This window comes from Blennius ocellaris, assembly GCF_963422515.1.
Source record: "Blennius ocellaris genome assembly, chromosome: 7".
NCBI classification, from domain to species: Eukaryota; Metazoa; Chordata; class Actinopteri; order Blenniiformes; family Blenniidae; genus Blennius; species Blennius ocellaris.
Genome location: NC_137656.1, coordinates 19640317 through 19653891, shown reverse-complemented (window position 1 = coordinate 19653891; position 13575 = coordinate 19640317).

The following is a 13575-nucleotide window of genomic DNA, read 5'->3' as shown; positions in this document are numbered from 1 at the left end:
ACATGAGCAGGACTGTGAACGCTTCAAGGATGTTTCGCTCCCTTGTTTCACGTGTGTATATATAGGAATTATTGGAAGATTCTTGTTGATCTAGTTTATATATATATATGTATATACCTTTGTAAATCTATTTATCCATTCATCTATAAACAGTGTATATGTGGTACAAATGTGGTGACTTTTCCTCATCTTATAACCTCAAAACCAACAATGTATCTTTGGAACCTGGCTAAAACTATTGGAATGAATTCTGGCTCATATCTGTAAGCTTTAGACTGATTCAAAATGGGAAATATTTCTCAGTGGATTCCTGTAAAAAAACAAAACAACAAAACAAGGTGCAGCAGTCCGTTATCACATCCTATGTATTATTCAATCTTCCGGGCTCATAAATGTGAAATATACGTGGGAAAAGTGCTCAAGACAGAACTCTCTGGACACCCCTGAGTTTGGTTTCTGTGAATGTCTTTGTGAGTCTGGAAGAAACGTGTAAATCAATGAGCCACTTCTTCCAGCAGACGTGTTCAACCATAGACGTGCCGTTAAAACACAGCCGCGTGCCTCGCAGCAGCTGTTTCCCATCACAAAAAGAAAGGAACCAGAGATTAAATGGATTCACCACCACAGCAAGTCGGCAAGCTGAGCAACAAATAAATAAAAGACAAAAACGTCCAACATATTTTGAGTAATTTGTTAAATATCTGTTGCCCAGTGGTGCACTGTCTACCCTGGTGATGGTGTTTGTGAGAGCGACTGTCGTCGACAAGAGAAGGATGTAAAAGGTGACGGGCCAAAGAAATGTGGTGTCGGCCACCATATTTACTTGTCCCTACAACGGTCTTGGCCTACGGAGACTTGAAGAACTTGAGACGCGATCATCAGTACCCATGAGAGAGGATCTTTCCATCAGATCTACCGGCACGTTCCAAAGCTTGGCAGGAGCTGATGTTCGTCCTTTGACGGTCGTACCCTCATGACTCGTGGATGAACCGAACATTATTTGCAGCAGAGTTTTAATTGTATAATTGCAGCGTTTTTTTTGAACTGTGTAAATACATTGAGAGAAACGCAGAGGCTAAAAATACGACACTCGAGACCTATGTGTGACTGTGAAGAAGTGTGGGCGGCAGGCTTTAGCATAATACATTATATTATTTACACGGGAAGATAAAAGCATCAGAAACACACTCTGTATTGCAGAACATTAGTAGTAATTGTGCCTTTTTTTATATATATTGAATGAAAATGATTCCCAGACTTCTCCTCTATAAGATTTAATTAAGAAAGTAAATGTTAAAGATAATTTGTGGACAAAAAAAGAAGTATAAAAGTGAAAACGCATATGGGTAGCTTAATTTAACAAATTAATCAAAGTATAGAAAATGAGAAGTGCCGCTGTTATCTAAGTGCTGGTGTCTGATTCCTATTGTAAATCATCCGTCCTGTTCTTACTAAAGTTCCACACACTATTATAACCTATTGGATTGAATTGTAGTTATAAAGGAACCGCAAAGGTTCTTTTCTGTCACATTGTGAATTATGATGTTCGTTGTGAAAATAAAAACCCGAGATTGAAAGTTAAGTTTACGAAAGATGAAGTGGCACATTGTATGTTCAGCATATATTCTACTGTTATGGGTTCCAGTGTAGACAAGAAGGCATATTCACATCGACAGACACCTGTGGCGAAAATTGATAAGACCACATATATTCCAAAGAATCACTTCCTGGCAGATTATTGGATTACCACTGCGTGTACGTTAAGTGAAGTGTGTGTGTGTGTGTGTGTGTGTGTGTGTGTGTGTGTGTGTGTGTGGAGATGCTCATTATCAGAGTCCACCTGGGAGCCTCGTGGCCCGGCAGTGCGGCGTCTCCACGCTAAGTTTATCTGGATTCCCACAACTTGCTACGTTGGTATAATTTTTTAATCTCCCCCATTCAATCGGTTCAGCGGTTCCAGTTGATTCCCCCGCTGTTGCCCGGTGATGGTGGTCCTGAATAATTAAACGATGCTGACAGCCGTGTGGGGGTCCGTTTCCATGGCAACCCCGCCTCCCGTTGTCCCCCCCCCCCGCATGCCTCGAAGAGCAATGTAAATCTGCTGTCTGCTTAATGTCACAGTGGCACCGAGCACAAGTGCCACACAAAAAGCCGCGCGGGCAGGTTGGAGGTGAGCGTGGCGGCTTTTGATTACACCGCCGGCCTCGCCTCCTCGCCGCTGGGCGTCCTCACGACTGTGGGGATGTGGTGGAGAGTTTGGGATGGCATCAAGGAAAATGGTTCACACTCAGGCCCCCCCCCCCCCCAATACCCAAACAACTTCAGCATGTACTGAACGGCGAGTGCAGGCGTGGGACGGATGCCTTTAAGGTCACATAGGGAATATTTTAATGCTGTCAATAATCTCTGGCAGTATGTTGACATATCCGTAGCTTCTGAGGGTGACGCTCACTCCTACACACACACACACACACACACACACACACACACACACACACACACACACACACACACACACACACACACACACACACACACACACACACACACACATACAGCACTACTCAAAACATAGGCAATTACCCTTTAACATCAAATGCTTCATCACAGTTTCCCCGGGCCATTAGACAGTGAATTAACCTTATCTACCTGTAGAGGAAGAAGTATGGCTATGACGGTTATAACCTTGTTTCAGTCGGAGCTATTACAAGAAAACATGCCGTGTACTTTCCACGCAGCACGACACTGGCTTATCAAACCTTGAGAAATGCAATAAAAAAGGGATTATGGTGCAGTTATTTATTGTCAGAAGTGCTTTAATCGTTTGCTGGGTTATAAAGGGTGTAGGACGTCGATGGAGCTGTGGGTCGTTGGATTGTGAAAGGCTCAGCGGGGGATCTTTGAAGCCAAACTTGCTAACTCAGGGAGTTTAAGGTGGTTTCTGCTCCGTTAAATGAGGGGCAGGAAGTGAAAACGCTCTACATGTGCAAGCAAAAATGGGGGGGGGGGGAGTGACGGCTTCACCGTCCAGGTCATTGTGAAAGCTGGAAAAGCTTTCAGCAGAAACACAGTTTTGTAACATATTGGGGTTGCTGAGAGCTTTTTCAGCACATGTTAATTAGCAAAATCTAATCATACGGGGCCGTCCAAATGTTCATGGAGCCATGAGGACATTGACGTTTGGCAATCACAGCGATGATGATGATGATGATGGCTATGCAAATGATGATCATGATGGCAGCAATCACGCGTGTCGAGTTGTTTCAGCCTCCGTCTCCACTGGCTCTGACTCCGCTCGCCTAATGAGAGGCACGGAGTTGAGACAAACAGAGCGGTTACCAAACCAAGATAATCACTGCTCCCCGCAGACACGTTACCACAGTGGAGTCTTGACCGTCCAGACATCACAGCTCATGCTCCCGGTCGCTCGATGACGGCTCTGATCCTGGAACCAAGCCACTGTAAAACTACTGTGGACCCCCGAGGGCCCGGGTTTGAAAGTCCAGAGATGAAGGGGATAAAATCTCAACATCTTAGCCTGTTTGGCCAGAAGACACGTCAAAGATACAGCAAACTGGCAGATCCCTATTTACTCTGACAACTTTATTTTTTTCATTTGGCCGGCTCGATATGTGACATAATGGCTCACGTTTCAAATTAAGTGACTTATATTTCATATGTGTGGGTTTTTTTTTATAGCCTGCAGCAGCACTTTATGATCAGAAATAGATTTTGTGGTTTCTTTGCACAGATCTATGTTTTTCTTTTGCTCACAGTTTGATCATCTTCTTATTGCACCTTAGCAATAGATGAAACCTCAGTAACCATTCTTTTATCCATCTACTTTACCAACTTTAATATCCAATCTAATCCCAGCTGACATTTGGTTAAAGGGTACGTGACACACACACACACACACACACACACACACACACACACACACACACACACACACACACACACACACACACACACACACACACACACACACACACACACACACACACACACACACACACACACACACACACACACACACACACACACACACACACACACACACACACACAAGGGCAATTAAGAGATACTGACAGTGAATTGTTGCAGTAAGCTGACATATGACAGTCACAGGGAGATCATGCAAACTCCACACAGAAAGGCCAGATTTAAACTTATAGGTTTACTTACTGCGAGAAAATAGTGCAAATCACTGTTTTAATGAAGCTTACATGTTACTGTAAAATGTAATGATTTTTTTGCTTAAAGTATGTCCCCAGTCTTGCTTTATGAGAGCTGTTCTTGTGTAAGACAGCTCTGGACATACTCATAAAACGCCTGCTGTGCTCTCTGGCAGTTTTCTTTATTTCTTTCTCTTCTCTTTGAATCTCATTATAAGCTTGTTTGATTCAAGAAAAAAAAGTTTTTTAATGAAAAATACATTGTTTGGACATAGCTTGCGAGGGAGTGTGGACGGAGGACTCAAACACCGGTGGGGTAGAAGAGAAATGTATTATTACTGTATGAAAATCAAAGTGGGGCAAAAAAAAAAACCAAAAACTCGAAGAAATTCAGGAAAAACAACTCTTAAAGACGGAGGTAATTGAACATAACACCAGGGCTATGACTGATCTAATGACCAGATTGGTTCACGTTCAGTTTGCACCTCTGGAGAAAGACGTTCAACTCAGACTCAGACACAAGTAGCAACTAAAATTCATTAAGTCCCAGAACTAATATAGTTTTCTTAGATATTCCTCAAATTTAGTAAAATCGAAAATTGCATGAAATTTGCACTGAATGTAGTAGTTAGCACTATTCCCTGCTTGAAGTACCAGTTTCGTTCCAACTAAAGAAGTCTTATGGGCTTATTACACTTATTAACTTTAAGTTATATTATAAGTAATTTTATTATTATCATTATGTTATAGTGGTACAAATATAGAATAATGAGTAGATCCAGTTTTTACCCAGTGAGGAGACGTAACATTAGTGAATATTCACTGTAATATCGTACATTTTTCAGTGTTTTATTCAAATCAAAAAGGACATCAGGTAAAACTTTCCCCTCCTCATCTTCAACCCCTTTTCATCTTCTGCTTCTTCCTCTTCTTTCTCTGTGTTGTCTTGCATACCTGGCAATGAATATTTATAATACTAAGGGGAACCACCCACTCACTGTCACGTAATTGATTACTAATTGTGTGCTGTTATCTAAACCTATTGTCTAAGAAGCCTCTCCTCATTGCTTGATCTTGTTGGTGCACTTTGTTTCCTCAGACCTGCCGCTCCTCCTTGTTTATCTCATACGTAGCCCGGTGGAGGCTCGTGTTTTGGGTGTCTGAGGAATGCCTGCATGCAGCAGGTGTACACACTTGTGAGAGAGCAGCGTGCCAGTGAATGAGGCCCTGATTAGCACCGGTTTAAACCTGATGTGACAAAACATGCAGGCAGGACATGATGGGAGAAGGTGAAAAAGTAAAGGAAAAAGCAGGAGTTGGGGAGGGGGAACTGACTGAATCGGGAGGGATGCCACTGAAGCAAGGAGGAAGTTATGTCATGCTCATGTTTCCAGACAACGGCGAGGGCCCTAAAATGATCAGCGGGCCAACGGGGGCCCCTCGCTATTCGCATCACGAGACGGCTCCTCCCCTCTGTTGCTGTGGCGCCCAAATGATCTCTTCATTAATTCATAGTACGGAGCAGAACCGAATTAGCACTCCTTAACCACCCGCTGTTTACTTTTCTTTATTTGCTGTCATTAACCCGTGACCCTTCAGACTGGGATGGGTGTGTGTGTGTGTGTGTGTGTGTGTGTGTGTGTGTGTGTGTGTGTGTGTGTGTGTGTGTGTGTGTGTGTGTGTGTGTGTGTTATTGGGAGGGATTTGGGGTGGGCATCATACCACTATCACCTAGCAACCTGCCCCAGGGAGATGCTCAAAGGGACTGGATCACCAGGGTCGACAAACACACACACACATAAACACACTGAGACTCCTGCTCTGTAGTTTCACGGTGACTCAGGTGCTGTAGCGGCTGATCAACCCCCCCCCCCCCCACCCCCCACCCAGCCAGATGATCATCAATTGGCCCAGACAGCTGCCCATCCTGCAGGAACAAGTCTTCAAGTCCTCTTGCGTTCTTGGCGTCCATGATTCTCTTTCACCCCTATTACCAGAAACAGGGTGCAGCATGGTGAGCCAATGAGAGAGAGAGAGAGACCGGAGGTGACGCGTCACATCAGAGGAGGACACGGGACGCCGTCGCTTCCTCTTCATCACCTTCAGCATATTTTTGATCACCACTGCTGCCAGAAGATCAGGAGATGTTTTTATACACTGTAGAAGATGACCTCTTTTTCTTGTGACCTCTAGTACTTTTACGAAATCAAACTTATGCAAGACTGACCACAAGAAGTAAATCCATCAATTAGAGCAAAGCAATTACTTGAATATCAACAAAACCGTTTTTTTTGTGTTGAGAGCAAACCAAGATGGTCGCGGAATATTGCAGCTCACTTCCTCGGCCCTGCAGTCGCCATGGATCTACAGATGTGTTATAGAGACTGACGGTGTCTTACACACACACATACCACACACACACACACACACACACACACACACACACACACACACACACACACACACACACACACACACTCATATGCAGATGGGCTGCGTCATGCCCTATCCTCCAGCACGCCTCCACTAGCAGAGGGACGTCTCACCCACCTGTGGCTTCTGACTCCTGGAGCCACCCATCTTATCACAGCCACCATTTCTGTCTCCCTCCATTCTCATCTGGCGTTTTCCTCACCTGGTTTATGCACCATCCACACTCACACCTCTTTGTTTAAAGTTTTTGAAACAGAGGAGAGAGGCACCTTTTGCTGAGAGGTTCAGGACAGAGAAGTATCCAGAAGGGGAAAGCAAATCCGAAGGGAAGCTTCAGGGATCTCCAGAGTGGTAAGACATCGGCCATTTTGAATTTGAATTTCTTATTGAAGTTGAAGTTTGGGGTTGACTGCAGAAAGACCAAGAGAGAAAAGATGATTTATGCATTCACAGAAACTTTAATCAAACCATAGCTGTGAGGAGAAAGATAATGACACTTTAGTTTGTGAACTAGGGTCCCTGTAGTCTGGGATTTGTTCATGTGATACTTTATTTTATGAGGCAATGATTAAATTTGCATCATGTAAGTGAAATAAGTTCATGGCTGCAAGTGTCCTAAATAAATGACAGTCGTTTCCCTACATTCCCTCCCTTTCTTGCTTTGCCCCGCCATCTGTTGGCTGTTGGACCCTGAAGTTGCCATATGCTCCCGATGTATAAATCATCCACAATAGCCTGATCGCCGTGAGTGAAACATGGATTTAGCACATTTTGAACCTCTGTCCTTCATTGCTTTATGCTTCTCATTCTCAACTGCATTGTCTTCACTTGTCCTGTTTGCAATGTCGACTCCTTCCTTTTTGCCTGATCCTTTGTTGTAAAAGTGGCAGAAGAGTTGGTCACGATATGAATGTTTCTCACCCCCGAGCAGCAGAATCATCAGGCTCACGATTAGATGATTTTTGTCTCCAATCTGATTTGCTGCTTAACTAGAAACACACATGATGAGCCGTCCCCCATTAGCTCATGTGTGATTCAGATGGATGGCTGGTGAGTCATGCCAACAGTCGCATGAAAATCACTAATGCACCCATTATGCAAGCATATTGAGAGTATCATGGCTTCGCTTGGCTGTCATTTAAGCTGTTTTCAAACAGGCTGAGCGATGTGTAGGAGTTTCAGCTGTAGTTTGGACAGTTTTAGTGACACGTCTTCACGGGAGGCTGCACTTGTTTTTGGCTCGTCTGCTGTAGCAGCCTGACAGCTTGTTGAGTCTTTCCCCGGGTGACAGCTGAGGATAGGTTTAAAAGCTGAAGAAATGGTATAGTCAATGCATCTTTTATGGAGGGTTTGTTCATTTCTATGGTTTACATTGGTGCTGCGGGACGATGACTGACGCAGAACACACTGTATAGCTGCAGTGCTGGATTTGTAGATCTCTCGCCCTCTCTTGAGGCTGAATCACTTCACCAGTTTTGTCCATAGGGGGGAAAAACACCCCAAAAAAAAACAATCCCAAAAACATTTGGATACACAAGGAAAATTTAGAAGAGGGGGAAAAAAATCTGCAGATTCTGGCAAACTGAAACACACATATTGTCTGTGAATGCTGTGTGTGAATTATTGATAGCATCAGCCTGCTTAAAAATGCATCCCCAACCTTTCTGCCGCACAGAGAGAGGAAACAGTAATTAGTGTGAGGATATGAGAGGAGACACAGGCTAATTATCAGAGGGGTAAACATAAACGCATGCATTTTACTTCTAAAATAATGGATCCTTTTATGGACTAAAACGGAGTGTGAACATGCCCCATTGTTAATCATCGGCTTTACATTCCCTCACAATATACAGCTGGTTTGGTTTCAGAGTCAGCAAATAGCACAAGAACCATGATTCTGAATTCATTACAACACTTTTCTACACTGACTTGCTCGTTTCGGAGAGGTGGCTCCAAGTCACAGAGGAATAATAAACAGAAAACCTATGAAGGTATGAAGAAATGAATGAGGAAGGGTGAACTGCAGCAGGTTTAGCTGGCTGTAATGAAGCTCCGGACATTAATGGCCAAGTCTTTGTGAAGAAAGCAGGAGTGACAGGTGAGAGCTGAAGCGCTGCTGGAGTTTGTCACGCCTGCCTCCTCCCACTAATGGCCGCCGACAGCCGGGATGCAGCCCAGATTCCTGTCCTCTAAACAGGGATGACGTGCTTTTCTCCATAGATGATAAAGTTTAGAAACATACACGGGAACAGAAATGTGATTTCATGATCAGATTGGGATCATTATCATTATGTTGATTGAGACGATCGACGTGCAGAGTAGATGAGAAAGAAAGAAAGAAGAAGATGTAGTCTCATTTTGGTTGATTGGCACCATTTCCTTGACAGCTGCATTGTCTTTGGCTGATCTGTCTGACCATTAGGAAAGTTTGATTTCAACACTTTCCCAACAAATATTTTCTCTTAAGCTAACGCTGTTATCAGTTCTTGTAATTTAGCTTTGTGTGACATAAAGTTAGAAAAGGAATATATGTCCGACGAGAAACTCGCAGACTAACAAATCGACATAAAACATCATCATCTCCATCACCTCAACATGTCAGAATGGTGATGCTACTGAACAAACAAAAATAAGAGGAACAAAATAAGTTGAAAATAGATTCAATTAGAAAGCAGGAATTTAAATGGTGATACAAGTCTGTTTGCAGAAGTCAAGCCTTTTGCATTCTAATGCTGCTTTTTAACACATTTCATCATGAAACCAGACACAGTAAATTATCTAAACAATACTTTGGTTTTACTTTGGCACTGCAGTGACTTGGACGATGGATGAGCGGCATAGAAGATGGATTGATGGAAATCAACTCATTGGCAGAGAATTGATTTTGTAAAAATGTTTATGTTTGGGATGTTCCAGGTTTAAAATGATAGAAGACCAAATGTGGTGTATATGTGATGCCTGTTCTTCAGAGAGGAATAATAGAGTGATCTGCTTTCTGATGAGAGTTTGGACCATATTGGTTTTCTAAAAAAAAAAAAAAATGAGGTCATTGTTTCTTTTTTCCCTCCAGAGAAAGATGACGAGGAAAGTTCACGCCAGGAGAGTCCTGACCCCGCTGTGCACAGAAATTAAGGTAGGAACGTTACAAGACACTTTCAAATGACAATATGAACATTGAAACACCATGAGATTTTTTATTTTTATTAAACATGAAAATAACCAAAAATGAACGGGATAGTTCTTTATGGAAAAATCTGTGTTATTTACTGTACCTGTAGCAGCAAAGGGACATTTTATCCTTCATGTTGATGTGTCAGAAGTTGGAAAGATGAACAACAGAGCATTCCCAAATCTGTTGCTCTTGTAGGGAGATCCTGGTCTGAAATGGTCATTGTCAATCAAAACTGATCCAGTGCAGTAGATGTGTCATCAGGGTCATTAGTAACTAGCGCTCAGTGGATCCATCTCTTAGCCATCAGGACCTAAATGATCTGATGTTAATGTCTTGCTGCGAGATCAAGGCGTTAAACAGGTTCTCTTAATTCCTAGATGAAAGTTGTGAAGCCAGTTATTAAATCGGCATCCTTGGGATGAAGTTGGGATCAAGCCATGTTTGAGTCTGACACACAGAACCACAGAAAAAACTAATTGCTAATCAGACTTTTAACCGTCCTGTTATGTTTGTTTGTCAGGAACAGCAATGATTTTCCCGGGTCAATTTGACCCGGTGCCTGTTTAATTATCCAAAAGATGTCCAAAACCCAACAAATCCAAATAAGCATTGTTAATATTTAATTACTAACTCCCCTACTAACTATTCTATCAATATTTAGTGCAATGGTGTTCCTTACCTCTCACAGGTAATGGTTAAATTAGGATAATTCACTCGCGTTTCATAGAAAAGAAAATACGTGGTCAAACTTTTTTTTAATGTTTCACCACTTTATTGGTTTTGAAAGACCAACCTGTAGAACACTATAGTTGTACATAACATTGAAACATAACATTTACATTTTGTATTACAGATATTTGTGACACCCTTTTACCTCCAGTTTGACTGCTGGGTCAAACTGACCCGAACAGTATCTATGTGATATAAACATGCAGGGGGTGGTTGTAAATATGGTAGATGCACCATTTTCATTGTATATGTTGATTACACTAATTAAGGCAAGCAGAAGAAGTTTCATACTGAAAAAAATATTTTTAACTATTTTCCCTTGATCTTCAAACTTTAAAATGGGTCAATTTGACCCGGAACATAACAGGAGGGTTAAAATAGTTTTGTTTTTAATGAGATGACCCACAGTTAATGAATGTTTTGATCAGGGGGAACATACTCCACAGCACTGAACCAGAACACGATGTACGATCTTTTGTAAATCTTCCCTATTGTTATTTTAAGTTTGCTCTATCATTTCTTCAAGCGTCTTGTTATGTGGAGGCATGTTTGTCTGCAACGGAGAGAAAGTGAAAAAGATTTCTGCAGATATTGAGATGGAGGAACGTGTTTCCGCGGATGAAACTGTGAAATTGTGCGTGCGGCGGTACATGGTTAGATTATAATGAAGCAGTGATGAGGCAACATTTTAATGTTCAGGTTAGTAACCATGGCAACCCCCTGACACTGTGTAGGTGTATGTTTGATGTTAAAGAGAGGCGGTGATTGCTGGGAGGGGGGCTGTCAGCCTGAATACACAGGCTCATCCAAACTTTAAACACAGCATCAGATATCGTAACGATTCCCCGTGTGAAATCAACAATCTCTCATTTCCCAATGAGCCCAGTCATCTGTAAGCATGAAGCCTTCCTCACAGCTCGGCGTCCCAGTAAGCTGCAGCAAAATACACACAAAAACACCAAAACCTCATTTTAAAAATATGCCCCTGACAAATAAAAGCATCTGCCATAAAAAACAAAAAAAAGCTGTTATATGATTAATTTGTTTGGCGTTTTAGTTTCTGTGTTTGAGGAGGGGTCCCTAAATTTGTTTTGTTAAAAACAAAATTGCATTGCATAACATCTGCCTGGACACGATAAAACGCCACACAATCCCAGCATCTGTTCGGAGGCGTTACAAACCCACCACTACTAAGACATCAATTGTCCTAATTTTTCTTTTACATAAATAATAATATTAATACATTATTGACAAAACACATTGTGTGACTAAATTAGTTATCCTGAAATTGTATTTTCATTGCTGAACCTTGAAATTTACATTGTAGGTACGGTTATGGTCACTTTAGGCTCTGAAAATATGTTTTTTTTTCTATTCTAACACCACTAAATAATCATGTTCGTGAAGAAGAAAGTGGAACATCTTGAATTGGATATTTGTTTGCAGTTGGTTTAGAGTTGGAGGAGACCCTAAATAAAGCAGTTTATCTGGCTCATGTTTACTCCAAATGTTTCCTTCTCACTATGTTTCGAGTGAGCGAGCAATTGGCATGCTGACTGCAGGGATGTCCACCAGACCTTCGATTCGAATGTTCATTTTGTGACCATGAGCCATCTCTAGAGGCATTTTAGAGAATTTGGCAGTACATCCGGCCGGGCTCACAACCGGCAGACCACGTGTAACCACATATCCAGCATCTTCACCTCCAAGATGTTCTGAGACCAGCCACCGGCGCAGCTGCTGCATAAATCGAGTTGAATAACAAAATAACTTCTCCCTAAACTGTCAGAAAACCATCTCAGGGAAGCTCATCTGCATGCTTGTTGTACTCATCGGGGTCTCCATCTGACTGCAGGTTGTCGCCATAACCGACTTGAGTGAGCAATTGAGGAGCCATTTGATGGTGTCTGGCTTTGGAGAGGTGTTCTTTGTGAACAATATTTGAGACAAATAAGCCTTAAAGTTTGAGTTTAGCTAATTAAAAATGGGTTCAAAAACAAGTGTTGGCTTTATAGAGTTGTTCCATGTATTTCCTTTCCACTTTTGCTTGAATTGTGTAGTGAATCAGTCCAGGGGATCAGAATGTGTCAATATTGAAGATCATTTTTAGATTTTCTTTTTTTGTTCTTGGCAAGTTATTCTGGTCATAACATGGACTAGCGGACTGTATTTTGGAGATCCAGCTTCAGGTGGCTAAGTGTTTCATGACTTTGAAAATATAAATAGGATAATAAAAATAGACTCTGATCTGTTAGTTACAAATCACATATGTAAATCGTGAACTGAGAAATAATAGTTGAATTTGCACATTTCAGGTTTGTCAAGGATAGTGAACTTATTAATGACTCCTTAATACCTTGCCACACTAAAACAATATATTTTTTTCTCTTTTTAATAATTCTAGTTAGTCATGCATGATTAGACATTATTATATTATTATTGACTGGTCTGGACCACTTACATCTTTACTGAAACGGGACTTTTATTGAGAAGCTGGCAGAGGAAGTGACGTATGCGCCCAGTAAGGGTTTGACTGCTTGAGTCGTGTACCCCCCCCCCCCCCCCCCCTTCATTTTTTATTTGTAAAAAACAAATAAACACAATGTGACACTTATTGAGCTGGACGCAGTGAATGTTGACCGCCCTGTTCCTGCACATCTCCGCATACTGGCAGGTAAGATACATTTATTCAAAACAAGGCGTGAACTAATTGTTAATCACTAATGAGATCAATCTTTTTAACCACCTGTAATTGTTTGCAGCTGAGTTCAACTGAACCGTTCATACAAATGTAAGTACAAGTTTCTGTAGCCGTTTTGAGTAGTATCACTTGGTAAATTTCCCATTTTCAGCCTTAACGGGGAAAAAAAAATATCCACAGTAAAGTTGCTTCTCTTTTTGGATTTTTATTTTTTTTTCCCGATTTTTCCGGGTTTTTTTTTTACATCAGCTAAATATTTCCACCTGTCATGGTTGGCAATTTAACTATGTACTTGTGCAACTTTTAATTTTTCTTTTTGTAAACAACTTCTCAACATTTCCTCGGGTAATGGAATTCATTTT